The following is a 25,911-nucleotide window of genomic DNA, read 5'->3' on the forward strand; positions in this document are numbered from 1 at the left end:
AGTTGAAAGACACTGGGTTCAGGACTGAGTGGTTAGGTAAGAGTCTGGTCTAATATTTTCCTCAATTTGGTTACCTCCATTGAATTTTTCAGGATAAAAGTAAAACTCTTATGAGGAAACTTTCAACTCCAAAATTCGGAACATCCTCCTGGCTGGTGACAGCTTTCTCGGGTGACAGAGAGTCTTCCAGGAGTGGTAGAGACAAAGACTTCATGCCACAGAGTTGTCCCTGTGGGAAACCTTACTAGCAAATTTATTTTGAGAACCCGACCTTACAATGGGGAATAGAACTTTCAAAAAAAAAAAAAGAACAGAAAAAAAAAGAAAAGAAAAAGAAATGACAGATTGCCAGTCTCCAACTATTACCCCAGCCAGGTTTATGTACATACAAAACTTACAACATTAATTGGGAATAAGGAAAAAAAAAACTTACTCTGAAAATAACTAACCAGGCCTGATAAAAGCATTTTTTGGAATTCTGAACTTATAAAAACAAAATCCCCTTTAGGGGGAACTTGGATTTCTCTTCCTGTGTCCTTGAAATGTAAATGTTTTATCTTTCTCTGGGTGTTTTAAGTGTGTGTAGGTATGTATATGTATGTTTAGTTTATTTTTTAAAGGAAACCTTGGACTCCGCCATACGAAAGTTTCAAGTATTGTGTACATATGGTGGCCACGCAAATAAATTGGGATTCTAAGGAATTCTTTGATTGTACCAATTTTCAGATATTTTGTCATCTTAAACTTTGTTGCATCAGCTTGGACCACAAAGGCTTTTAGCTTTTGGAGAGTAAACCTTTGAATTTCATTTAGGCAACACCCTGACTCTCATGTGGAAGGGCCTCTTCATCTTATTGGTTTAAAATCAATATATATATATATATATATATATTTGTATATATATATATATATATTTGTATATAATTTGATGGCCATATGATGGATTTTTTAATTTGGAAAAACTTTTTAATTGGTGAAAGTTTAAAGTGATCTCATTATAAACAGCTGTTTTATTGGTATCTATTAAAATCAAGTTTAAATGTAGAAAAACATATCTAATGGTTAACCTAAGAACTTAGTTAAAAAAATAAAACTGGTTTGAAAAGCTACATTTGTGTTTTTCCTTCCCGATAAATGTTTCTAGATATGCTAATAAAAATTTAGGTTAATTAATGTTAATTAGGTTGAATAACTGGAAAAATGATTGTAAAAATGTCGAAAAAAAAATAAGTGGCTTATCCCAAAAGGATAAATATTTTTATATGGTTATTTTGAATCAAATAAATAAAATGGACATTTTTGGATTTACAAACAAGGTTTTGATACTACACAACGTAAAGTTAAAAAAAAAGGGCCAAAGAGTTCACCTACCCCCCCCAAGATTAAAGTTCAAACAAGTCAATTTTATTTACCACAGTTTAAAATATATGTATATATAGACTGAAATACTTGATCAATAATTGTGATAACAGACCAATTAATGAAATTAAAAACTGAGAAGTGCCTAAGCTCTTTGGCTGAAACTTGGGCATCCTAGAGACTGTTCTATAAAATTAGATACAATGCACAAAAAAAAAAAAAAGGTTTCTTGCACTCCTTCTAGAAATAAGAATTATTGATTAAACTTAATAAATATAAAAATTAAAGGTATAAGATTTAATAAAATTGAGATAAAAGTTTGTGAAATTGGTATATTTAAATGGTCTTTATACAAAACTTTTGCTTATGTTGTGGGATACATATGTTTCAGAGGAAAAACGCTTCCCCTTCTTGGTATTATAAGGCTGGGCACATATCTGTCCCTCTGAAAATATTAATTGAACAAATTAAAATAAACCAATATAGTTACATAAGCCTTCCAATATAATGTAAAACTAAAAACTAATTTGAGTGGCTAATAAAAAAATACAGGTTTACCCTGGGTTTAACTTATAACACAAGGAAAAGAGACCTTACTAAATGCCTTATGCAAGTTTTGGAAGACATAATTAAGTAAACCTTAAAGTTTTAAAACATGGAATTCTTTGTTTACAGCTCTTCTCACTGATACAAAAATGCCAATTAAGGAGATAAAATACGGCCTGGGTGACAGAGCAGTTATCTGGGGACCTGGAAGTCAGTGTCTTTGTCTTGCAGATCAGAAATATAAATACAACAAACAGTGACCTAGAACTGAGCCTAAATAGCTCAACGAAATAAAACTTAAGGCCAAGAAATTTTTGGCATATTAGAACTCAGAACTCTGACGGGTCCTTCAGACTTTGTGAAGAAATTTTAACTGTCTGTTTCATAAATAGTAAGCCTTAGTGATTTGAGCAAGCAAATTCAGCTTACTCCAACTATTATTATACCTATCTTATAAGTAAGTTTTAAAGTGAAGCTATGAGATCTCTAGCTTTTGTCTGATTATAAGCCTGTGTACACATTATAGAAGTGAGATATTTCTACTGCTAAAGAAAAAAAATTCAAAGTCAAAGAGCTCTGCTTAATTGACATAAAAATATAAGAGCTTAAACATTAAGTATTTTTAAAATAAAAACTGAACAAATTGACTTTCAGAGTCATGTGAATTGGAAAATATTCAATATTAAGATAATATTTGATATTGTTTAGTTTAAGTATGTTCTAATTAATATAGACATCTTTAAAGTCATCAATATTATGTATAATACCTTTACTGTACCTAGGTTTAATGAAAGTCAAATAAGATCCTGTTATATCTGTTTCAGATTTGTCAAAAAAAAAATAAAAGTAATGTGCTGTGGTAAAATTTTAAGTAAATTAAATGCAAATGAGCTGAGAGCTTTGGGTAAATATTTAAAATATATTTTTAAAATGTATGCTTAAGATAATCTCTAAATGTTTGGTATCTTTAAATTCTAGTGTTGTGCTAAATTAAGTTAAATTACAAGATTTTATTAAATAGCTATGCCATTTTCAGATAAAATAACATTGAAATACGAATTACTTAACATTTAACTTCCTCTTACAGTGAAACTAAAGGTGTATAGAAATATTAATATATGGTTGGTGCCACACGGAAATAGTCTCTATTAGTAAGGGAATGATCTCAGTATCCTAGGAAAGTAATATAAATATGTAAAGGAAGATATAAGAATGGAATTATATTTCGTTAATGAAAAATAGTGACTTTCTCCTGAACCTAGTTACTTCTGAATGGAAGAAAAATAAGGGACACACTAATATAAGTATAGAAAGCTGTGGAAGGCTTGTGGAAAAGGAACCCCGAGGAAAGAGTTTTGTACATGGTCAGAATTGGCTAAGTTTAGAAACAAATTGGGCAACGTAAATGAATCTTAGAAGTAAGCTGGTACAAGATTAGAATTGTTTTTCTCTCTGTTAAGAGGAAAAAATTTTCTTAAAATGTTAATCCACCTTCAGTAACAGATTGTAAAACTTCTTATACCACTTAGCTGATCTGTTCTGCCTTTACATTTGACGTATTTTCTTGTTAATGAATTAGTACTACTTTACAGTGATCTATATGTTTATCTGACCAAGTGTTCTGAAATCTTTCAAAAAGCTCCCAAATATAAAATTCTAATTAATTAAATAAAAATTAATTTAATTAATTAAAATTCTTTTAATCTCCAGTTAAGTTTGGGATGCTACAGAATGCCCCTGAAATATCCCAAAGAGAGATTTTAAACTATAAATTTTCATTTGGCATTTTAAATAACATGGAATTGTCAAATGAATCATAAAACTTCTAAGGTTATATTGAATGAGACAATATTATTAATATAGATATTGTAGAAATTATATGGACTCCCTAAAATTCTGGTATATCTGAAATGTTACCAGTGATAATTATGGGTATAGTGAACATGTTCCTTTATTGATTATAGTGTAATGGTGTTTAACCATGCTTTTAAATCTTTTGTCATTTATAGACAGTTAATTGTTTTCTTCTGATGGTTTTGCAAAATGCTTTCTCTTCAAGGAGATTTACTGATTTCTAATAAATTTCAAACTATAGCACTGAACTAAACTGGCTAAGACATTTTAAAGTTCTAATGAAAACTCTCATTAAAAGAATTAGTTACATGGGACTGAGTAACCTGGTGAATATGGTTATAATTTTTGATATTGTTTGAAATACTACTGGCTTTTAACCTGTTTCCCAGACATAAAGAATCTCTTCTCCTTAAGCTAGTTACGGTTCACAGCAATTTGATAAATTATACCTATGTAATCACACTTGGAACAGTTATCTTTTCTCTCTATCTGATCCCTCAAGAGACTAAAAACACTTAGGTCCCCAGTGGCTTTATCAAACAAATTAGGGAGATCATCTCTTAACAGATATAGGAGTATAAAGGTATTTTAAGGATTTTAAAGAGAAAAGAATTTACCTAAATCTGTAAGGCAGAAACCCATGAAAAGCCTTGACGTGGCTTTCTTGGCCTTAGCAAACCTTAACATTCTACCTTGAGACTCCGTATTAAAACTTCCAACACAGCCAATTTAAAAAAGCCTATATGATCAAATAATCAGACTTAACTTGTAAAAAATTAATCTTGATTTGGCTATATTTGAGAAAACTGAGGGTAACTTAAGAGAGAAGAATAATTATATTTTAGTGGATATTAAATTCTAGTTTTGTTAATTGAGGTCCATATTTACTAAGACACTTCCCAGATCATTCCTTGCTGTTATGTCACATTACTGTACAGTTTAATTGAATTATGAAAAGGATACTCTAGGTTTGTTCTGAAGCTCAGTAATCTATCCTTGGGTAAAGTTCCAATGCCTCATGACCTGCAGCCAGGGGATTATACATACTGCAACAGGCATGACTTAAAGAACTGTCTCCAACCTGAATGGAAGGACCCTTTTTCAGGTACTCTTAACTAGACCATACAAACCAAAGCTGAAGGAAACGGAGTCTCGGATTCATTTCCTATCAGAAACATCCCCTGCAGTGCACTGGCCTATCGAGCGCTGCTCACCTTAAAACAATGCCCAAATGGAGAAAAAGCTACCAGACCAGGATGAGAAGAAGACGACATCTGAGCTAGACAGCTGACCCAAGACACCGGACCAGGCCTGTATACCAATTACTTTGATAATTTCTCCAACCTTTGATTATGAACTACTCCACTTGTTAAGTTTATGATAAATTACCTATGTCTAGTACTTCTGTGTTACCTTGGTGGGTTTCCCTACTCCAAGGCTCTAACTAGATAGCCCTCAGAAACGTTATTCTAAAAAGAAATTATAGTTCTGTTTAGGCCACTGTTGATCTTACAAGGTGGGAGATTTCACCTGGCCAATTAACACCTGCTCTGACCCTGACCATAAATATGAACTTTCTCATAGGATCAAACTCAGAAACACAAGCAAAATTTTTACCCAAAAATACAACTTCTCGACTATTAAATTCTTACTCGTGACTTTATTAACATTACTAGCTGTATTATTTATATCCTGTCTATTTTATAAAATTGTTGTCTGTTACATTTCCCAATGTGTAACTAGGCCCACAAGATTGATGATGGCTAAACATCTTGAAGAAACAGATAAAATTTATAACCCTGAATAAAATAAATATAATAGTGTGATTCTAGGTATGGAAATGAGCAAAGAAGGGTTAACACTTTCTGGATCATAATAGACTAGTAAGACAGGTGATCCAGATAACTTTTAGTTATCAACAGGGCCTGATAAAAAAAATTACACCTTGAATGGCAACTCAGAAGATTCTTCACCTGAACTAGGAATGAGCCATCCTAGCACCGTGGGACAAAATTGGTCATGAAATGTCTCTCAAAATATTGGTCGAATTTAGGACCAAACGGGAGCACTGTGAATGAAAATACTACAATGTGAATGAAAATACTGCATCCATGACAGTAAACAAAAGAATGCTGAATCCAAGTCATCAGCGGCTGCTGCCAATCCCCAGCGAGTACATGCCTGCAGCCCGGCCTCTCAGCCACTCACAGTGGTGCCCTCTGAGCAGACTCAGAGTAAGAAAGGACAGGATACTGGCCCTAGATAGCCAGGTGCTTGCCAAAAAATGAATTCAATGACCCAGATATTTGCTTCTCACCATACATAGAAAAGCAGTAAATACTTGAACTTGAGATATCTGGTTTTCTTTAGATAACAAGCAATATTTTATTGTTCCAATTACCTGGTCCTTGTTGTATGCTTCTATATATCCTAGCTCCTCCCCTACCTCTTGGGAGCAGTCCCTCAGAGTGATCTGAGAGGCTGTCATCCCGGCTCGAGTCCTCCAGCCAAATTAAAAAAAGCCCTTAACATTTAGGCTGAACGTTTATTTCAATGACGTTCCAGAATAGACACAACTCATCAATTCTGTAATGGAACACACTGAATCAGGAACCAAAAGCGTGTTTTAGTCCGGAAAATCTCCAGGTTCCTATTTCTTCCTGTCATTATACAATCCCTCCAGAACTCATTAATTTGCTGTCTGCTCCTCTGGCAACCAAACTCATAGAAGACTCAACTCAGCAGAGCGCCCTGCTGGGGAGAACACCCCGCAGAAGCACTGCAGGCTGCCTGCCCTCCTGCACGCTCTGCTCACCCTTGGTGTCCTCCGTGGAGACCAGGCCAACAGAGCTGTTCCTAACAGCTACAAAGTCGCACACGTTAAATAAATCATTTTAATTTATATGATATTTTACGTATATACACATCTCTGAAAACAGCTTTGCAGAAGCTCAAATCTTCAACATCAATCCCCAAAGGCAAATCCGGTCCCCAAGGGGAAACAAGACTTAAGACGACGCTAAGGCCTCCAAAGTCCTCTCAAGGACCGTCAACCAAACTGCCTGCAGGTCTGCAGCTGCAGGCGGTTACATGTCTGCTTTTAAAGCAGCCCCTTCCTGCCCTCGGGTATTACAATGTCCCTCTAAGCCCTCCCATCTCAGGGTAAAAGCAGCCGTTGCAGAACCTTGCAGGGAAGCACTGACAGGACTGGACAAAGAGGATCAGAGCTAAGCTAATACTTCTGATGACACGACCTTGTCACTGTGTCACTTTACAGATGAATATATAGAGAGAGAGATATGGGGTGATATTGCTCAAAGTCACACAGCTAATAAGTGGCAAAGTCTATAACTCTGTTCTTCCCTTCGGCGTGACACCCCAGCTGGGACGCCCACAGGGTTCTCTCATGCCTGCCTGAACAGTCCTCTCCTGTCACTCATAACCCACCACAGGATCTGACCCTAGCCTGCCTTTTCAGCATCTATTCCCTCCAGTCTCTCAGGAACAAGGCCGTTTGGGCCACTGTATGACTTCCGGCTCCCGGAAACCTCATTGCTCAGGCTGGTCTTGCCTGTGCATCCGGCCCGCTGCTCAGAGGCTCTTCCTCCCCTGCAGGTGTAGGTTTCCAATCTCCGCAGGGACACCCCCTCAGGGGAGCCCTCTTCTCGCTCTCAGCACGGCAGGTGTCCCAGGCCACATCCCGAGCTGCCCCATTAGGACAGTGTGCACCCAGATCTGTTAATCAGACCAACAGCATCAGAGCCAGGGATTATGCCCGGGCCACCCTGCAAAACTACTGCCCGCCTCACAGCCCCCAGCCAGCAGGTCACCTGGAAGTCACAGCAAGTGCCCCACCCAATCCAGAAGCCTCTTCATTTGCCAGCATCGCTGATGACTGGTTTCCAAACTTTGGTCAGATTCGCACAAAACAGCACCTTCAACTGTGAAGCAGAGGGTTTCGCTTCTGCTCCCCATCCTTACTGGTAATGTCAAGGAAAACAAAGAGGCCTTTTCTCAACACTTTTATAAAGACACCCTCCCACCCACAATACTCATATGCTCAAGAGCTTTGGATCCACGTGATTTTCTTTCTCTTATGATAAACGGCTCAAAACACTGTGGGATTCCTTCTATTTAGATGGTATTTGTACTCAGTTTATCGGCTTTAATCTGTTTTTGTCTCTCTCTTCAATATCCCTAGCAGTTGCCACCTCTTAATCCCTTCAGCAGCCTCCCTCCCAACATCTACTCTAGGAAATCAGCTGTGATGAAGGGCCCTGGGGCAGTCACAGACGATGCAACTAAGGCAAAGAGAGGGTCCATAATTTGCACGAGAAGATCAGCTTCAACCCCCAACAATGTGTGTCACGTCCCTGTGTTTAACTCTTATGCTAAGCAAGATAACTTTTTGTAGATTATGGTTATACACAGATGAGGTATAAAAATACATACAAGGACACATATCTACTCTAAGATGCTCACTAACTCCACTATTTTGTTTCTACTTATTTCTATTAAAAAATATTAAGAACCTCTGCAGTCAGTATAGCAAAATGTTACTGGGCTTTAAATCCAGAATATAGAGGTGTTAATTGTGTGATTACTCATACTTATTTGTATGTTCACAAGACAGAATTATTTGAAAGTCCCTCTCACCTCCCCCTATTCACTACTGGCTCTCACCTGAGCTCCCAGACCACACATCTAACAACCTTTCACTTTACCCACAGCTGAACCCATCAGTTTTCCGCAGAACTCCCTCTGCAGCTTTCCCTCCTCAGAGCACAGAAGGACCATCATTTAACTCATTAATCCACCCAGAAACCTGGGCCTTACTCCATCCTGCATTCACAGACAGCCTTCATCCTTTCCTTTTTACCATCTAAACATGCCTTCAATATGTTCGCTTTTAAACACTGACCGTCCCACCGCTCAAGTGGAAGCCACCAACACTGCCCACCTGGACTCACGAGTCTCCTAAGTGGCCCCACAGCCACTCTCCCCTACTTGAGACAAATGGGACTGTGTCACTCCCGCGCTTTTTGGACTCTTTTCAGACCCACTCTTCTTAGAAGAAACCCCAAGTTCTTCACCAGGTGAAAGTCTTTGCCATGAAATTGTCACCTCAGGGAGGGCAGGACCCGCCCTCTCCCCTCGGCCCCGCCCTCTGGCAAAGCATCAGCTTGGGAGGACCTGCTGAGCTACACCAGCCTCTATTCTAAACCTGGTCTGAGTTCTTAGCAAACTGCTTCACTTATCCATACAATTCCAAGGTAAATTAGAAAGATTTTAGATGTTGAGCTAGACTATTGATTTTGGGATTTTGCACTGGCAACTTGCAAGTATATGTTCTAAAGATTCTGTCTTCTTAAAACCACACCCAGGTTAAAGGAGTATTTGTGGAATGTCTTCGGAGGAAAAGGGACTGTACTTTTACAGGCTTTATGTTTTATAACATGAACAACCCGGACAGTGTCACAAATGGAACCGCCTCACAAGTGACAGAAGACAGGTGAGAGGCACAAAGCAACAGGTCGCAAAGATGATTCTCCAGCCCCCCCAAAAAATTCCTGAAACAACCAAAAATTCTGAATTTTAAAAGTAAAAGAGTATCATATAGAGAAATGAAATAAATAATGCTCTTCATCAGGGTTTCAAGATCTCACTCCAGAGTTTTTTAGCAGGCCATACTGAATCCTAGCACAGAAAAATCAAATGGACTTGTAGTGAGAAAGTTCCAGGAAAACTGCAGTAATTCCTCCACTTGTGTAAAGACATACACTCACCTGATGAAGGTGAATGTAGACCGCATTCTGGATAAATTCGGAAGCTTCCAGGCTCCGCTTCTGGATGCCAAGGACATGGACAGCTTGGAAGCATGCTTCTAACTCAGTCACCGGCATTTTTAGACTGCAGGGGAAACGGAGGCACCCAGTCAAGGGCAGAGATGTTCCTGTCTGTCTCACAGTCCGTGTCTCGGGGATTCAGTGCCCTGCAGCAGCCCGGCCCCAGGCAAGGACCAGCAGCGTTTTCCACCCAAGCAGGAGGGGCACTGTGCTTGAGAAAGCCCTTCTCCGATGGGGGCAAGAGGGGCTGGTGGGGTTGAGTGAACCTATAAATGCCCACAGAAATATGCCTGCATTCATTCAAGTGATGAAACAACTGTAGCAGGCTATTTAACAAAATTTCAACTGTCAGTGGAAATTTTGCCATTCCTTTCCGCTTGTCCACTGCACTCTGAGACAGGCTTAGGCTCTCTTACACCTGCAGCTCTGTGCAATAGTTGTGAAGTCATTTTACTTTACAGATACCACGGTTTTGCCCAGGGTGATATCCAGCCCAGAGAGGTGGCCCAGGCCAATTTAAAGCTATGTGGCTTGGGTGCGGGGACAATTACAGGAGCTGGTTCCGGAGCCAGGCCCCTCCCCACCTCTGCTCCCCTCTCTCCTGAGGCCCCGCTGCCAAGCACTCAGGCTCCATGATCTTATGTCCTACTCTTCTACTCTACTCCAAACCCTTTTCCTTTTCTTTTTTTCCCTAATTATTCCCAGCTGGAGTGATTTTTCAATCTCAATATCTGAAAAAAATTCCTGCAGCCGAAAAAGAGGTCTCCAGAGGTCAATGCCCATATGCTGGTTCCTGAAGAGAGCCCCTGGCTACGGGGACCCTCACCAACACTCACGGGGCATCAGAGATGTTGCAGGGTCGGCCACCCCCAACAAGAGTTTGCTGTCACCCCAATGCCTGCACAGCATCCCTGCTCACAAAATATAGTTGGTCCACTTATCAGTTATTAAGAAGCAAAAATACAAAATTGCTCATGTTTCTTACTAAAATTATCTATGAAGCTGGAAAGGGAATTGTAATAAAATATAACTGTTTTTACCCTATGTTAGATCTGTTCCTTTGGGTTTAAACCTGTGCCCTCTTTCCTAGGCTCAGACTTGGTAGCTCTGCACCATTTGAAAAAGAAAGTTGCCTTTAGCCTGAAATCTACAGGAAAGCCTATTCTCCTGGCCCTGATCTTTAAAAATGTTAGCTCATCTGCACTTCTGTAGAGATGGCAAGTTGCATACTAGAGAATAGCCTTTGTTTTTTTGGAGGTTTTACAGGGGTACCATGATTTGATCCACATGGACAGCTGCAAGAACAGCGGATTCAAAGGACAAACAATTCATAAAGCAAGAAGTATGTATGCAACAACCAACCACAACCCCGCCCCTTTTTAGTATAAAAGGAGACTGAATTCTTACTTGGGGAAGATAGTTCTCCAGGACATCAGTCTGCCGTCTTCTGGGTCTGCCAGCATTGCAAGTGAAGTCACTATTCCTTGCTCCAACACCTCATCTCCCGGTTTATTGGCCTGTCATGCGGCTAGCAGAACGAGTTTGGACTCGGTAACAAAATGACTGCATTGGAGGTAGTATGTCTCCAATGTTTCCTTGTTTCCAATATGTAACATGCACATCATTTATGATCTAGTGCAAATAATTCATCAAAGACAACCACAAAAAGAAACTATACTCACCTAGCTATCAACACTGAAGTCACAACCTGTCAATTTTATATGCTGTTGAACAACACAATGGAAAAACCTAACATAGGGAGTTGATTCCACGGAAATAAAATTATTTCTACTCCTTCAATACTTTTTCTTTTCTTTTCTATTTTATTTTGTTTTGCTTATTGAAAGGAAAATAAAAGTCAAGTCATTTTATTTCACGTATTTTTTATAGCTACATTCTTTAAATACTACAAAGAGATTTAAATTGCAAAAAAATTGTTCATATATTAGTATAAAGATATATACACAATCAATGGGGATTAGGAAAGGAATGGACATTTACTAAAAATCCACTGCAATCCTGTCTTTTACAAGCATATCCTGGAATATAAGCTGTATGATCCAGGGGCCCCACTCCCATTCTCACTGTTGTGTCCCTTAGTAATCAACTACTAAGGCACCAGCATAGAACCATGTGATCAGTATTTTAGGAATAAATTAGGGAATTAGCTCATTCAATTCTAAAACAAAAACCCTAAAATAAATACTGAACTTATTTACAGATAAAGAAAATTGGAACCAAAAAAGTAGTTATTTCCCCAAGGTCACAAAGCTAATAACTGATAAAGACAAGATTTGAACTCATCTGCCTGATTCTAAAAACTAAGGTGGAAATCCCATTTGACTGGGGAGGGTCCAGCAGCACAGCCTATCACCCTATCTTTGTTCAGATCTAGCCTTAGACAGCCTGAGACAGCACCCCATTCCTATTGAACTTGAGGGCAAATGATAACAATAAGGATTTTATATCCAGTAGTTTGTTAGATCTCATTTATATAAAGTGTCAGCAGGTCAGCAGAAAAACTCTGGAAAATATGAGTGGGTCCAGAGCTTTCTGCTGATTAGTAACTCAGTCTCTCAGGACATAGTGACCTTCCCATGAGAGGCCTCATGGACATAAACTAAAGGCAGCTGAGCAATGAAAACTAACAAGAACCTGGAACTCAAGCAAGAAGGTTCCCTGCCATCCCCCACCCAGTTGCCTCTTCACCCGCATGGACACGTTGGCAGGAGACCCAGGTTCTTGTCCAAGGTACATCATCATGGATTCTCATCCATAAAAATTTATGACTCTATGCTGTCTTATGTCCATTAAAACTCAAATATGATAACACCAATATCTCAGCAGAATATCTATGTCTCCACTTCCTGTCTTCTAATAGGAGAATATTTTTATGGACAAAAAGCAGAAATCCAATTTAAAAAACCATGCACGAAGCCAGGTGAAATTCTGCTTAAGAGACTGCTCTCACGCTCAGTAAATGAAAACTCAGTAAAAGTGGTGCTTCTCCCTCAGCAAATGGGAGGTAGCCTGATGTGTGTGTGTGTGTACGTGTGTGTGTGTAAATCAAATACAATGAATTCTGGGATGTGTACAGTTTTTTTTAAGTCACTGTCATTTCATGGGAATGAGCCAACATTTAAATAATTTGAATCTAGTGTTCTGAGAGAGTCTCAGGCTCTTGGTGGAGGAGGTGAAAGGGGAGAGTGAAGGAGGAAAGAGGTACATGAAGCAAAGAAGTAAGAATACTGCCAGGGAAAGGCAAGACGTTAGTTTTGTTCTTCCTTGCACCACATACAATTTAGGGACTCACTTTCCGCTGATGACTTATCTAGCATTGAGTTGAAGGAGAAGAGGGGTCAGCTCATTGCTCACTGAGCTTGTGACTGTATGTGGCATCTTATAGACACAGATCATTTACCCTGATCAAACACTCTAGCAGCAGGCTGTAATTCTCCTGTTTTGAGAGACAACAAAGCAGGAGTTCAAACAGGTTGCATAACTTGACAAAAGTCAGAGGTCCAGTAAATTAAAGAGGATTAATTCAAACTCAGATCTGAATGCAGAGTCTGATCTTCCCACTCCCAGGACTGGAAAATCCTTAACACAGGCTCCCCAGCTCCCCTGCATTGTTCCTGGCACCAAGCATTTCCCATGGCAATGGTCACCATTTCTCACAGACACAGCGCTCTGTGCACCAAATGACCTTGATCAGACCTTGATCATCTACCTGCCACGCCCACCAGGCTTCACCATACAGGCAGGAAAGCTGGCTTTCAAGTGCATACAAAGCCATTCCTTGTCTAACCTGGGCTCTTCTGTGGTTTCTCCAGCCTAAAGGCAGCCATGACACTGCTCACAGTTTGTACATGAGCCACACTACCTCTCTCCATCTGTCTCCCCACCTATACTGCTTAGCTATGACCATTTTGAGAATCTTTGACACAAATTTTTAAAAACAGAAAAGAAAGGATTCTGGAACAACTACTTAATACTTACAATTTTAAATGACAAATTACAAAGTGAGTATTTACAAACCGAATCTTCCTTTCTAAATTTCAGTTTTAAGCGTTTAAAAATATAATAGCAAAAAATTTTCACTTACAAAATTGACAAAAACAGAAACAATAATCTGGAATAAGTTAAAAAATAATGCCCATGTTCTAAATGGAGAAACTTCAGGACTGTACTGAGGGGTAAAGTAAGAGGTGAGAATGTAGAGACATAAACAAATTGCATGGAGGAAAGCAGTTTTGTAAAGATGTAAGTTCTCATCAGAATAATTCAAAACTTACTAAAAAATCCCATGACAACTCCAATCTGATTTTTTTTAACTTGAACAAAATATTTTGGAATTCTTCAGGAATAATAAAATCATAATACTAGACAAGAAAATTTGGGATGGAAGTAAAGAATCAAAAAAAAATTCAAACTGCCAATTATTAAATAAATTTTTACAATATGTAAGTTATGGTGCTGGAGTAAGAAAGACAGATTGACAGAAGGGAACCATGAGCTCAAAAAGAGACTCTAGTGTACATAAGTATTTTGTAAAGGTGGGATTTCAAATCAAAGAGAAAAGTATGACTTCAATAATTGTCCTGAGACAATCTGAGAATCACCTGGAAAGAATAAATACTATTCCTCTCATAAGGACCACAAGATAAATTACAGACAGTAATGTAAATATTAAAAAGTACTAATAACAGCAAATACAACACTTTGCTCTTATTAACTCAACTTACCCTTACATTATCAAGCACTATTATCATCTCCATCTTAGAGATTAAAAAAAACCTACAGAGGAGATTTATTCCAGTATAAGAAATTATTTTTAAGAATAATGTCAAAGATAAAACCCATAAGGAATACATTTATTATCATAAGAATATTTTGAGACACTACCAAAATAAAAATCCTCCTAAACAAAATGAAAGGCAAGAAATGACAAGAAAAAGCTCTGTGATACATGTTGTTGAAGACAAGAAGTTAATGTTCATAACATACAAAGAGCTTCACAAAGCAACAAGAAGCTCCCCCACTTAAATGTGTGCAAAGGATAAAAGGAATCATTCATTTTAAAAAAGTCAAATGGCTAATGAGTGAAAAATGCTCAATACCTCACTGGTCATCAAATGCAAACTAAAACAATGAAAAAGCACTTTTGCTCATCATATTGGCAAATGTTTTTAAAAGATATTCTAGCTAGTGTCCATCTGTGGGAGAAGAAACCATGAGCGACATTTTCAGAGGATGACATGTCAATGGATATGTAAACTCTGAAAAACGTACGTACACACTGACTCAACACCACTTCTAACAATCGTTTCCTTTAGGAAAAAACAAATTTAGTCCAAAAAGATGTACCCATCAGGGCATTTACACAGCACTGTTTACAATGGTGGGAAGAAAAACTGAAGTGAAATCATATCCAGCAATAGAGAATTCGTTACATAAGTAATTGTGCATCTTTTCATTCCCCTATGGAAGGAATTTCTAGAGTCACTTGAAAGGAGTCTGTGATGAATGCAAATGTCACATCCAGGGACTAAATTTCCAGAAGCCTTAACTAAAGGAATACTCATAAAAGATCACAGGAATGTCTGTGCAAGAAGGATGCCAGTCAAATATCCTTTCTGACAGTGGAAAATGGAGAAAACTTAACTGTCCACCATCAAGACAATGATGTGGTAAATCACGACGAGCTGCGAGCAATGAGGGAGCCGGCGTTTCGCCGTGGTCCAGGGCCTTGTCCACAGCATTCTCTCACCAAAGGTGTGCGTGGGAAAGAGACCACACCCGCAAATCAGGAGACCCCTCCACTCTATCTGAAAGGACCGTGTGAGTCTGGAGTGGGAGGACGTCTATGATATACACCTGAGTGATTAAAGCGAGCTGCAGAAAAACATATAGTATGGTCTCATTTTTAAATAAAGCATATATACACACACGTATACATGGAATTCTCATATGTGTGTATATATGTATGTCATAGGCATAAAGGTCATGAAATATATATACCAAATTTTCAACAGCTTTTAATCTTCAGAAATAAGGGGAAGGGAGGTAGGGCCTTCCTGTACCACCACAGTTCCCTTTTCAGTATTTCAGTTAAGTATACTTGGAATTTAAAAGTTTATTTAAGTCCGAAGTAAAATGGACGATGCCTCCACAAGACAGAATGCTATACTGGTCATCAAAAATCATGCCAGAGGAGATAGAATATTGTAGAAAAACATATAAAAAGCCGAATGGAAAATGGAGGTGTCCACACAGTAAACAGTCACAGAGTGCTCTCTGGTTTTTTATGACAGAGGTGATACACACTGACGAAAATATACGTTAACGTGTTAATTATTATCTTTGAATAGCGGGACAAGGATAGCCTCTTTTGCCTACTTTTTCAGACTTATTATTTTAAATGCACATTCTTTTTCATCTGAAAAAAAGCATTTTTAGGTGTGTAGTACTACGCATTGGAGAATAATACAAGAATACTTAGAGGAACAAGTAACTAGGAGACAAGGCAGCAGCATCACACAATGTAGGACGGACGATCCTGATTAACACCATGCAGTTACATAAGGACCCACAAATTGAGAGCACCTGCTGTAACAGGGCGTGATCCCCTTCTATTTGTCAGCAGTGTCTTCAGGCCTGAGGCAGTTCTGAGCACGGCCAGTGTCAGTGCTGGTGTCTGGATTGATGCTACTGGGGGTGAGGGCACCTGCAAGCCGAGAGGAAGAACAGAAATCATCCTCTGCCTTTTCTGTCTTGTTTCTTTGTTACTTTAAAAGAGAGGCATATATAAGATAAACTGTGTATCTACCCAAATGAAATTTCAGTAATGAAACCGTTTTTAAAGACTTCACAGCTTATATTCTGCCTATAACTGTCTTTTCAACAAAGCATCATATTTATTAAATGTTAATTAACTCAGTTAATTAACTCCCTGTTGAAACATTCTAGTAAAGAACATGAAATGCAGTATGTAAAAGAACCACACCTGCAGTGACTAGCTCAGCTGTCTTGACGCAAGTGCAGTCAACCCCCACCATCTTGTGGCCCTGAGCTCCTGATGCTGGTAAGACATCACGCTGCTGCCTCAGATGGAGAGAAATGGTGAAAGCATTTCTTGAACCCTACAGCACTGACAAAACATAACTGACAAATCCCAGGCTCCTTTGAGGCTCTCATTTTCTGTTTCTGGCCAACCCCCGTCAGTGAGCAGAACCACCCAATTCCCGAGCCATGGGACTCACGTGGGAAGCAGTTTTGGAGAAATTTCCAGGTATAGAATGTAACCAACTATACATAGAACTCTGAAAAAAGAAAAGATGCCATACTCTGATTTTGGAAGACACTCAAAATATTCTCCTGAGCCTTAGTAGCTGGAAAGGCTGAGCTTCTCCTAAGCCACTTATTTATTTCACAGCCAGTAAGCATCTCTCACAAACCCTGCTTCCCTGTGTCTGCTGGGAGCTTGAAGCACACTGCTGCTGTCGATCTTATAAGTCACAGGGCAGAGGCGTGTGTCTCACGCCTGCAACACTCACACAGGCCCGCCTCCTAGCCTCACTGTCTGAACTTGGCTCCATTTTCTCACCTGTTTATTTAGTATCTGTTCTTCTGTAAGCTGCCTGAAATGCGTTTTGGAACATGTCAGAAGAATCAGTGGGTTGAGAAATGGACAGATTGAGAGGTGAGAGATGGGCAGACAGAGAGAGAGACTCCAAGAAAAGGGGAAAAAATAAAATTTCCTATGCAAAACCCTCTTCTAATCAGGGAAGGAAACCACCACGGAAAAGTGTGAAGAGGCAGGTAGCTTAGGACTGTTTCCTGGATTCCATGAAAAGTAACACCAAGAGATGAGAGGGTAGAACTTTAAATAGTAAAAGAAAAAAAGCACGCATGCTTGAAAAATATATCTACAATATGTACTTTCTAAAGAATAGACTCAAATCTACAGGGCCCAATAACACTATACTTGGGTATTTACAGAAGTGAGAATCCCATCTCCAAACCACAAGGCATCCCTTCGGAGCACTGACAGTCTACATGGGGCGGTCATAAAGCCGTCACTGCAAAAGCTATGCTACCCTGCACTTACGAGGAACTAGCAGCTGTGCTCGGGCTGCCCACGCGCGTCATTTGCACCCCACAGCACCTCTACGGGGGGGGACGCCTAGCGAGCCCCGTCTCTGCAGGACAGAAAATCAGTTCTGGAGAGGCTAAGCCAACCTACCAGTTCTCCATCACACAGGACTTGTCACTCCAGAGCAGGAATCGAACTCGGTCCCACGAATGTAACCATGGTACTACCGTGCTTTGTGTGCTGTTTGTGTGTATAATACATTTGTTTCTATCATGAAAGGTTATTTAATAAATGATCGGTTGTCTTGTCTATCTCATTAGCTCACAATTAATCTTTATACTGTTGAATAGTACTCTTTTCCCGTGAAGAAATGAACGGAAAGAGCGGAGGTCAGAATGAGGTGGGGCTCCATTCTTTATCTGGGATCTCATCTCATCGAAGTCCCCAAACAGGGAGAAGGAGCAAATGTTCTCTTTATCTTTTAAAGGGAGGGCTCCAGTGATGGTGACTTACTCAACTCCAAAACCAAAGCTGGGGAAAGGGCACATGCAGCAATTAGAGCAGTATCAGCTGTAGGAAGGCGAAAAGAGCTCATGGGAGGGCTCAGGGGGCAGCCTCATTTAATTTCAATCGATAAAACAATAACACACTCTAAAAATATTAGCATACAATGGATTTGCTCTTTCTTGACATCTAGCAAGTTTCCACAGCCCACATGTAACATTATCGTGAACTAGTGAAAGGAAGAGTCCACAAACAGGGAAAATCAATGCCACAGGCAGGCTGAAACCCAGGCTGGAGTTTAGGAAGGGAAAGGGCATAGTTAAGACCTGAGGAAAGGCTGGGGGAAAAAATCATCACAATGACTCTCAAGCATCATCCAACAATCATGTAATCATTCATTCAAGAGAGAGTTACTGAGGTCGTATTCTGTGCAAGATTGTACAGCGGGCGAAGCAAGAGCGCAGCATCCATGGTGGCAGCAAGTTGCGGGGCTCAAATACATTTCTGATCCCGGTAACTTGCACACTTGTCCTCAGTATAAAGGCAAAGATAAAAAAAGTAAAATAGTACTCTGTAAACTCAAAGCATTGTTGAAAAAAAAGTTAAGAAGACCTAAATACAAGGACAGACACTCCACACACTTTCCTCTATCAAAAGACAGTGCTCTTGGAATGGCAGTGCTCCCCAGAGCGATTCGTATATTCAACGTGGTCTCGATCACAATCCCAGCGGGCTCCTCTACAGAAACTGACTATCTGCTGCTACAATTCATTTGGAATTTCGAGGATCTCAGTAAACAAAACGTACTTGAAAAAGAAAAATTTGAGAGGACTTGTAATTCTCAATTTCAAACCTTACAACTGTACCTCCAGGTGAGATTAGAGGCCATTGTGAAGTTATTACTGTGTTTATCCTTATTTACTAAATTCTCTACAATGAATATTACTGTTACAATAAGAAAAATAAAAAATAAGTTATCCTTTAAAACATGCACACAGATTCATTCATTGGGAAAACATTATTTTATCAATAAAGAGATAAACAAATATCTAGTGAAAAAGGACAACTTAAAAACAAGAGTGCATTTGCATTTTTCATAAATTGAAAACTGAAAAGCACTAAGACGTCAAGTTTCTAGGGAGACCAATGCAACATAGTAATAGTTATTTTCAGAAATCCTAATATAACAATGAAAACTCAGGAAAGGGAAAATCGTGACTGACAGCCAACTGCAAACACATGGAGAGCAAAGACCTAGAAATCACAGTTCCTTTAACTCTGCTCCTAACACAATAGGAGAGGAAATTCCTCACTGAGGGGACAGTGGAATCCCATGCATAAGACAGGATACACAGTACAAACTGCACTAGAATCGGGGGTGATTTTCTTAGAATTCTAAAGTTACAAAATTGCTGAAAAACTATTAAAACACTGACAGAAAGATTAAAACACACAGTCATACATATTATATAGAAACATATGAAGTCTGCTCCCATGTTGCATAGAAATACAAACATATTTTTTCATTTATAGGCACTGATTACTTTATCCCAGGTAGAATATTTCAATTAAAACAAATAATCAATATTACACTCCTCTTGTCAAATCTACTTGATAAGTTACTCTGCTATGTAAACATAATGTGTCTAAGATAGATCTAAAATTAGTGAAAAAAATCTTTTTATGGTTTCTTGAACTATTCTCAAAATGCAAAGCTTAATTTTAAAACAGATCTGAGAAGTAATTCTATACTACCTTTTCCCTCATGGAATAAACAACAGTCTATTGTCAAAATTCTGTCCTTAAAATGATTCACGAGCACCGTATCCTCACAAAACTGCTGGACAGCAAGGCACTATCCAGACACTGTGACCCAACAAATGAAACACAAGGAAGACAGTGACCCTATTCTGGAGGGCTTATAGTCTGTGTCAACACTGGGGTTTTTATTTGATTGATTTGATTGGGTAGCAAAATAAAATCAGTCAAGTACTTTCTTCTTTGAGCATTCTATAAGTCATGACTCTGCTGTTAGTGTCATGAGCAGGAAAGACTTAAACATGACTTGATTAGGTCAACTAGTAGCAATCATCACTGGAGAGTGAGTAATAAAGAAGTTAACTGATAGCAATGCTTCTCCATATATGAGACCTAAAATAAATCTACACTGATATCCAAAAGTAAAATGAGGAGATGAGGTCCCCAATGAGAAAAAAATCTAACAAGAAATCAAAAAAGTAAAGACTTTTTCTTTAACGATTCCTGGAAAGAGTGGAGCATGGTGGTGAAGAGCTCAGATGCTAGGGGAAAATATGAGGGTCTGAATTCCCACAGCACTGGGTAGCTTTGACACTGATATGTCAGTGAAATTCTCTGCATCTCAGTCCCCGATGCATAGACTGGGGACAACAACAGTACCCATCTCCAAGAACGGTCTAAGAATTAAGTTATTTTAAATATACAAGTTTAAATAAAATACATCAGATATTTAATATTACCCCAAAAGCACAAGGAAAAATGAAAACAGACATAAATTGGAGTTCATTAAAATTTAAAACTTTGCTTCAAAAGTCACCATCCAGAAAGTGAAAAAACAACACTCAGGAGAAAATTTTTTCAAATCATTTGTCTGATAAGGAATTTGTGTATCAAAAATAAAATTCCACAGCTCAACAATAAAAAGACAACTCAATTAAAAAATGAATAAAGGATCTGAAAATATATTTTTCAAGGAAAATATACAAATGGCCAATAAGCACAATGAAACGATGTTGAATAACATTAGCTCTAAAGGAAATCAAGTCAAAACAACTAGGAGAAACCGCTTCACACTCACTACAATAGATTATAATCAAAAACAGATTAACAAGCATTAATGAGGACACAGAGGAAGCGGAGCTCGCAGCCCTTGCTCATGAGAACGTAACACAGCGTGGCCTCTTTGGAAAACATCCTGGCATGTCCTCAGAGAATTGAATATTAGGTTTCTGAATGATCCAGCAATTCTGCTTCCTGGGCACAGAAGTAAGACAACTGAAAACAAATGTTCACATAAAAACTCCTACAGAAATTTTCACCATTACTTTTCTCCATTACTTTTCAGAGCCAAAAAACAGAAACAACACAAATGTCTATCACGTGATGAATGGGTAAACAGAGGGGCCCAGCCATACAGTGGAATATTATTCAGCAATAGCGAAGCATAGAGTACTGACCCAGGGCCACAACGTGGACAAATATTGAAAACGTTACTCAGTGTGAAAGAAGTCAGTCAAAATAGACGGTTCCACTTACATGAAGTGACTCGATTTGCATGAAATGTTCAGCACACGCAAATCCACAGAGACAGAAGAGTGGCTCCCTGGGGCTTGGGGAGAATGGGGAAGTTGATAATGTCTGCTTATGCGTACTGGGTTTCCTGTTGGGGGGATGAAAATGTTCTAAGATTGACTGGGATGCACATTTCTGGGCATAGAGTAAAATCCGCTGTACATTTTAATGGGTGATTTGTATTAAAACTATTAAGAACAAAAGCACCTTGGGCTAGTACCTTCCATAGTAAATGCAAATTGCTAACATTTATTACAGGAAGAAGAAACTGCCCTCAGCATGAAAGCAGGAGATCAGCAAATATTAGTTAACCGAAATTGGACAAGAGCATTTCACTTGAAACTGTTACTGAGTGTACACGAAATATTCAGACATGACAAGGAAAATCAGTTTGACATCACAAAGAAGCATTCTGCTTCAAATGCAATTCAATGATTCGGCAAACCCAGCTGCTACAAATGACCAGAGAAGAAACCTGGTTCTTAAAACAAGCACCAGAGCCAACAAGGAAATGGTGGTGAGGAAAGCAGGCGGCCTAAAATCTGGAATAGTGTGCTACAAATAATTTCTCCACTGAAAATTCAAAAATAAAATGAAAGTGATGTAATGCTGTGTTGAACCCACGTGAATGGCCTTCCTGCAGTGCTTGACAGTTCTGTAACCCCGAATGACTCAGGAGAATCAGCATGGCTCCTGGGAGTCCCCAAGTAACTGCCCACAAGCACGCTGACCACCATCACATCTGCCAGGGTTGAATTGCAGAGAAGAGACCAACCTCTGAAAGGCACAGGGAATGTTGACAAGGGAATAAAAGGCTGCAGTCAATCCTGGGACAGAGGCCCTGTGAGCAGAGGCCAGAAGGCTGCAGGTGAACTGGAGTGGCCCTGGGGCAGGAAGGGACCACAGGGGAGCATATCTCAATTATCTCCTCTCTCTCCCTCGGGTAGGAGGGATAAAGCCTGCATCCTTCTCACCTGGAACTGTGGGTTCTGGCTGGCGGAAGTCTTACCGACAAGGAATGAATTACTCAAGACTGCGGAAAAAGGAAAGAAAGCGAGAGGGATTAGGGAGCCAACTCCACGAGTCTCTCAAATGCTCCCATATTTATTGTGTATAATCAAAGGAAAAAGTCATTAACAGTTGTGAGATAGTAGGCAGGAACTTGGGGAAAGAAGGGATGAGACAGAGATTGTAGACTCCACCATGAGTACTAAGGCTTAGTTTACCTTTAGGGAAGTCATGGGGTGAGGGGAACAAGATACATTTTTTAGACATGTTCATTACAAAGCAGACCACCAGACCAGCCTGGTCCCTGTTTTGGGGATAATAGACTATCTAACACCACGCAGGCCTGGCGTTTATAGCTGAGGGCCTGGGTCATTGCTGTGCAATAAGCAGAGTGCTATCTATACCCTCAAATATGTAAGCAAGGCATTGTCTCTCCTTTTTATGGCAAGGAGACAGAAGTGAGGATGCACAGGTGCTTGCTTTAAAGCAGTTACTAAGCACATTTTTTCTTCTTAAAGTTGACAGTCGGCTGGGATGTGTTACAATTTGTTAACCCAATCATGGGCTCCCACATGGAACCATTATGGAGGACATCCTTGGATGACAAATCCTGGCTCTGGGTCTTTTCCTGCCAGCTTCGGCCACTCCAGCAGCGTCTAGACACATCCCTGAATAACGATCCCACAGAACCACCTAAACTATTAACTCCTGGTGCTTGAAAATTAATTTTAGCTCTACACAACTTTCCGTAGAAAACTTTCAGAAATAAAAGATATTGTATTCTTTTTATATCTCATCATAAGACTGATTTTTCTGATTGCTCTAAGCTGCTTCTACATGGAAAAGCACCTAATTCTGCAGGTGAATTCAGTACTTTCCTTTGGGCATAACTAGACAGTCTGGGCTGTCTGACTTCTATTAGTCAAATACCGATACACTTAATTGATTTCTTTGTTCATCAATTTCAGCCTGGAGGTGAGGGTCTGTCACTATTTTCCTCAGCCCACCCTCTTCTCTTTTCTCATCAGCATCTCAGGCCTCCTGAAAACAAAACAAAGCATTTGTTTCCCTTCATCTACACTTTCCACAAAGGCAACAGGAATCATCATGCCTAGAGAATGAATTCAACACAAATGTTACAACAAAAATCTATAAACCTGAAGCAACTCCATCTCCGAATCATGATACACAATGACATGAGAGTAAGTGTGTCAGGTACAAAGCACGCGTGAGCCTGAACACCTCATTTCTATTCTTCAAAGGAAGGAAGGTTTTCATATTTTTTCTTATCATTCTTTGTCATTGTTTCTGATTAAGCCAAAAAATTTTTTATGAAATAATTAAGCACTGCAATAACAGATTTTCGCTGTATCAATTACAGAAGGAATTCAGAGGGGATAGGAAAACCCACCTCTGTAAAATATGCAAAATTCCTTCCCCTGTTAAGAACACGAATACAAAATTCAACAGAGAATTCAAATTCTTGTGGAGAGGACAAAAGCCACAGAATCAAAGCAAAGTCATTATTATGACTCAACCCAAAATTCACTGGACAAACATGCTCAATGCATTCAAATAATTTTTAAGGCACACTGCAAACCATTCACTTAATTATCTACAGGCTAGAGGAAGAATTTCCCTCTATAACAGACAACATAAATCAATAGGTTGCCCCACCAAACAAGGAACAAACATCAGATTTTTAGCAGTTTTGATAAATCAGCAAGTTTTAAAGATCAAAACCCAGAAATTTTAAACATTCATTCACACCAGAATGAATCAAGCACTTAAAAAAAAAAAACCCAAAGAAACTAAACACATTGATCACATACCTGGATCAATGAGAAATTCTTGTACAGCTGGAAAAAAAGAACAGGCTATAGCCTTTTACTTGAAAAATAAAGCTACTTTTAAAGATAACTGCTAAAACACATTTCATCATTCATGTTGCCTTGAAAAATCTGAGGAACTTGTCTCTGATCAGAAAAGCAATTCTGAGTATTACTATTTTACAATTCAGTGCCAGTTTGCTTTAGAAGAAAAAAGAAAAGCTATTGTTTCTCATCTTGCACAAGGTTTAAAGAACCTCCCTGCCTCTATCTCCTCTCATTTTCTAAGCTCATGGTCCCCAACCCTTCTGAAATAATTATGAGAACCTCTTATTCCCACCAATATGCCAAATCACAAAAGAGTATCAATTTATTTGTGTAAACATATACCTACACGTTGAACTGGAGGAGAAAGGTTTCAGAAGGCTATATGGAACTTATTTCTACATTCCTGAAATCACACACATACACGTTCACAGAGACACAGACATATACAAACTGAATTACTGGGCACTTCACAAGCTAAGGACTTACAACTTCTAGAAGATAACTTTGTAGTTAGTTTAAAATACAAAACGGTCAGCTTTTGAAAGCCTTGAACATTGCAAAATCATCCAAATATCAATGAGATCCAATTAGCCTTCTCTGTGGAATGTAATTCCCCATGATGGCAAAGCAGACCCTAAGAAGTAGTGGATCCAAGACTCGTGTTTTTCACTAGCTATGATCGTTCTAAAACACGTTAACAGATTTAGAAAGGTATGTCCCTACGACATTTATTCGTATTGAGATGGCATAAGTATTCAATTGTCTATGCAGAAAATAGGACCCATGAAGGTGTTTAAGAAATATTTTGTGTATTGAAATGTTTATTTTAAAGTGCAGACAAGGAGGGTGGGTATTACTCCGTTGTAGAGCACCTGTTGAACATGCAAATGTTCCTGGCTTCAATCCCCAGTACCTTCATGAAAATAAATAAATACAAGTGTTTATTTAAAAATAAGAATAAATTTATATAAAAAAATAAATGCAGACTAAAAACCACTGCAATCTAGGAGCCACAATTATAATAAAAAACAAGTGTTTCTATCAAATATTGACTATACGCCAATCACAGAGACAACCACAAATCACACCTGACAAGCATCACGTGTGATTCTCAGCAACCCTACTAAGTAGACACGGATGAGAAACCAGGCTCTGCGGATGAGGAGACGGAGCTCGGAGGAGCCGGGGACGCTGACCGTCCTGCTCCCCGTGACACCGCATCAGCCCAGGGAAAGCGCTGACAGAGCTGCACTGAGGGGACACCCAGCTGCATGGAACCTTGGGGGATTGAGGAGTCCTAGAAAATACTCTAAAGTGTTCAGTGAAAAAACAGCTCAAATATATTACACTGTGCTCCATCCTCTAAACACGGAACATGACTGAGACCTTTTTGATGCCTCCGTGTCCTTTCTGCCATCATCAGTTACGTGCCCTCTCAGCGCGACCAGTCATGAACTGGACCCCATACGAAGTGCACCCCATATGCAGAGCT

General features: G+C 39.1%; 2 long non-coding RNA genes across 2 annotated transcripts in view; both read right to left on the reverse strand.

The window, feature by feature from the left end:
• LOC140694313 (uncharacterized) overlaps window positions 1-25,911 on the reverse strand; it is a 317,389-nt gene that overhangs the window by 53,138 nt on the left and 238,340 nt on the right. The gene's annotated exons all lie outside the window — the stretch shown is intronic.
• The window catches only part of LOC140694311 (uncharacterized), a 36,475-nt gene continuing 26,775 nt past the window's right edge, over window positions 16,212-25,911 (reverse strand). Inside the window, exons 2-4 of the long non-coding RNA XR_012070041.1 lie at window positions 22,159-22,311; window positions 21,499-21,622; window positions 16,212-16,332 (exon numbers count right to left, since the gene is read on the reverse strand). This is a non-coding gene — a long non-coding RNA (uncharacterized lncRNA). The remainder of the gene's footprint in view (window positions 16,333-21,498; window positions 21,623-22,158; window positions 22,312-25,911) is intronic.

The sequence above is a fragment of the Vicugna pacos genome, unplaced genomic scaffold (assembly GCF_048564905.1).
Source record: "Vicugna pacos unplaced genomic scaffold, VicPac4 scaffold_21, whole genome shotgun sequence".
NCBI lineage: Eukaryota > Metazoa > Chordata > Mammalia > Artiodactyla > Camelidae > Vicugna > Vicugna pacos.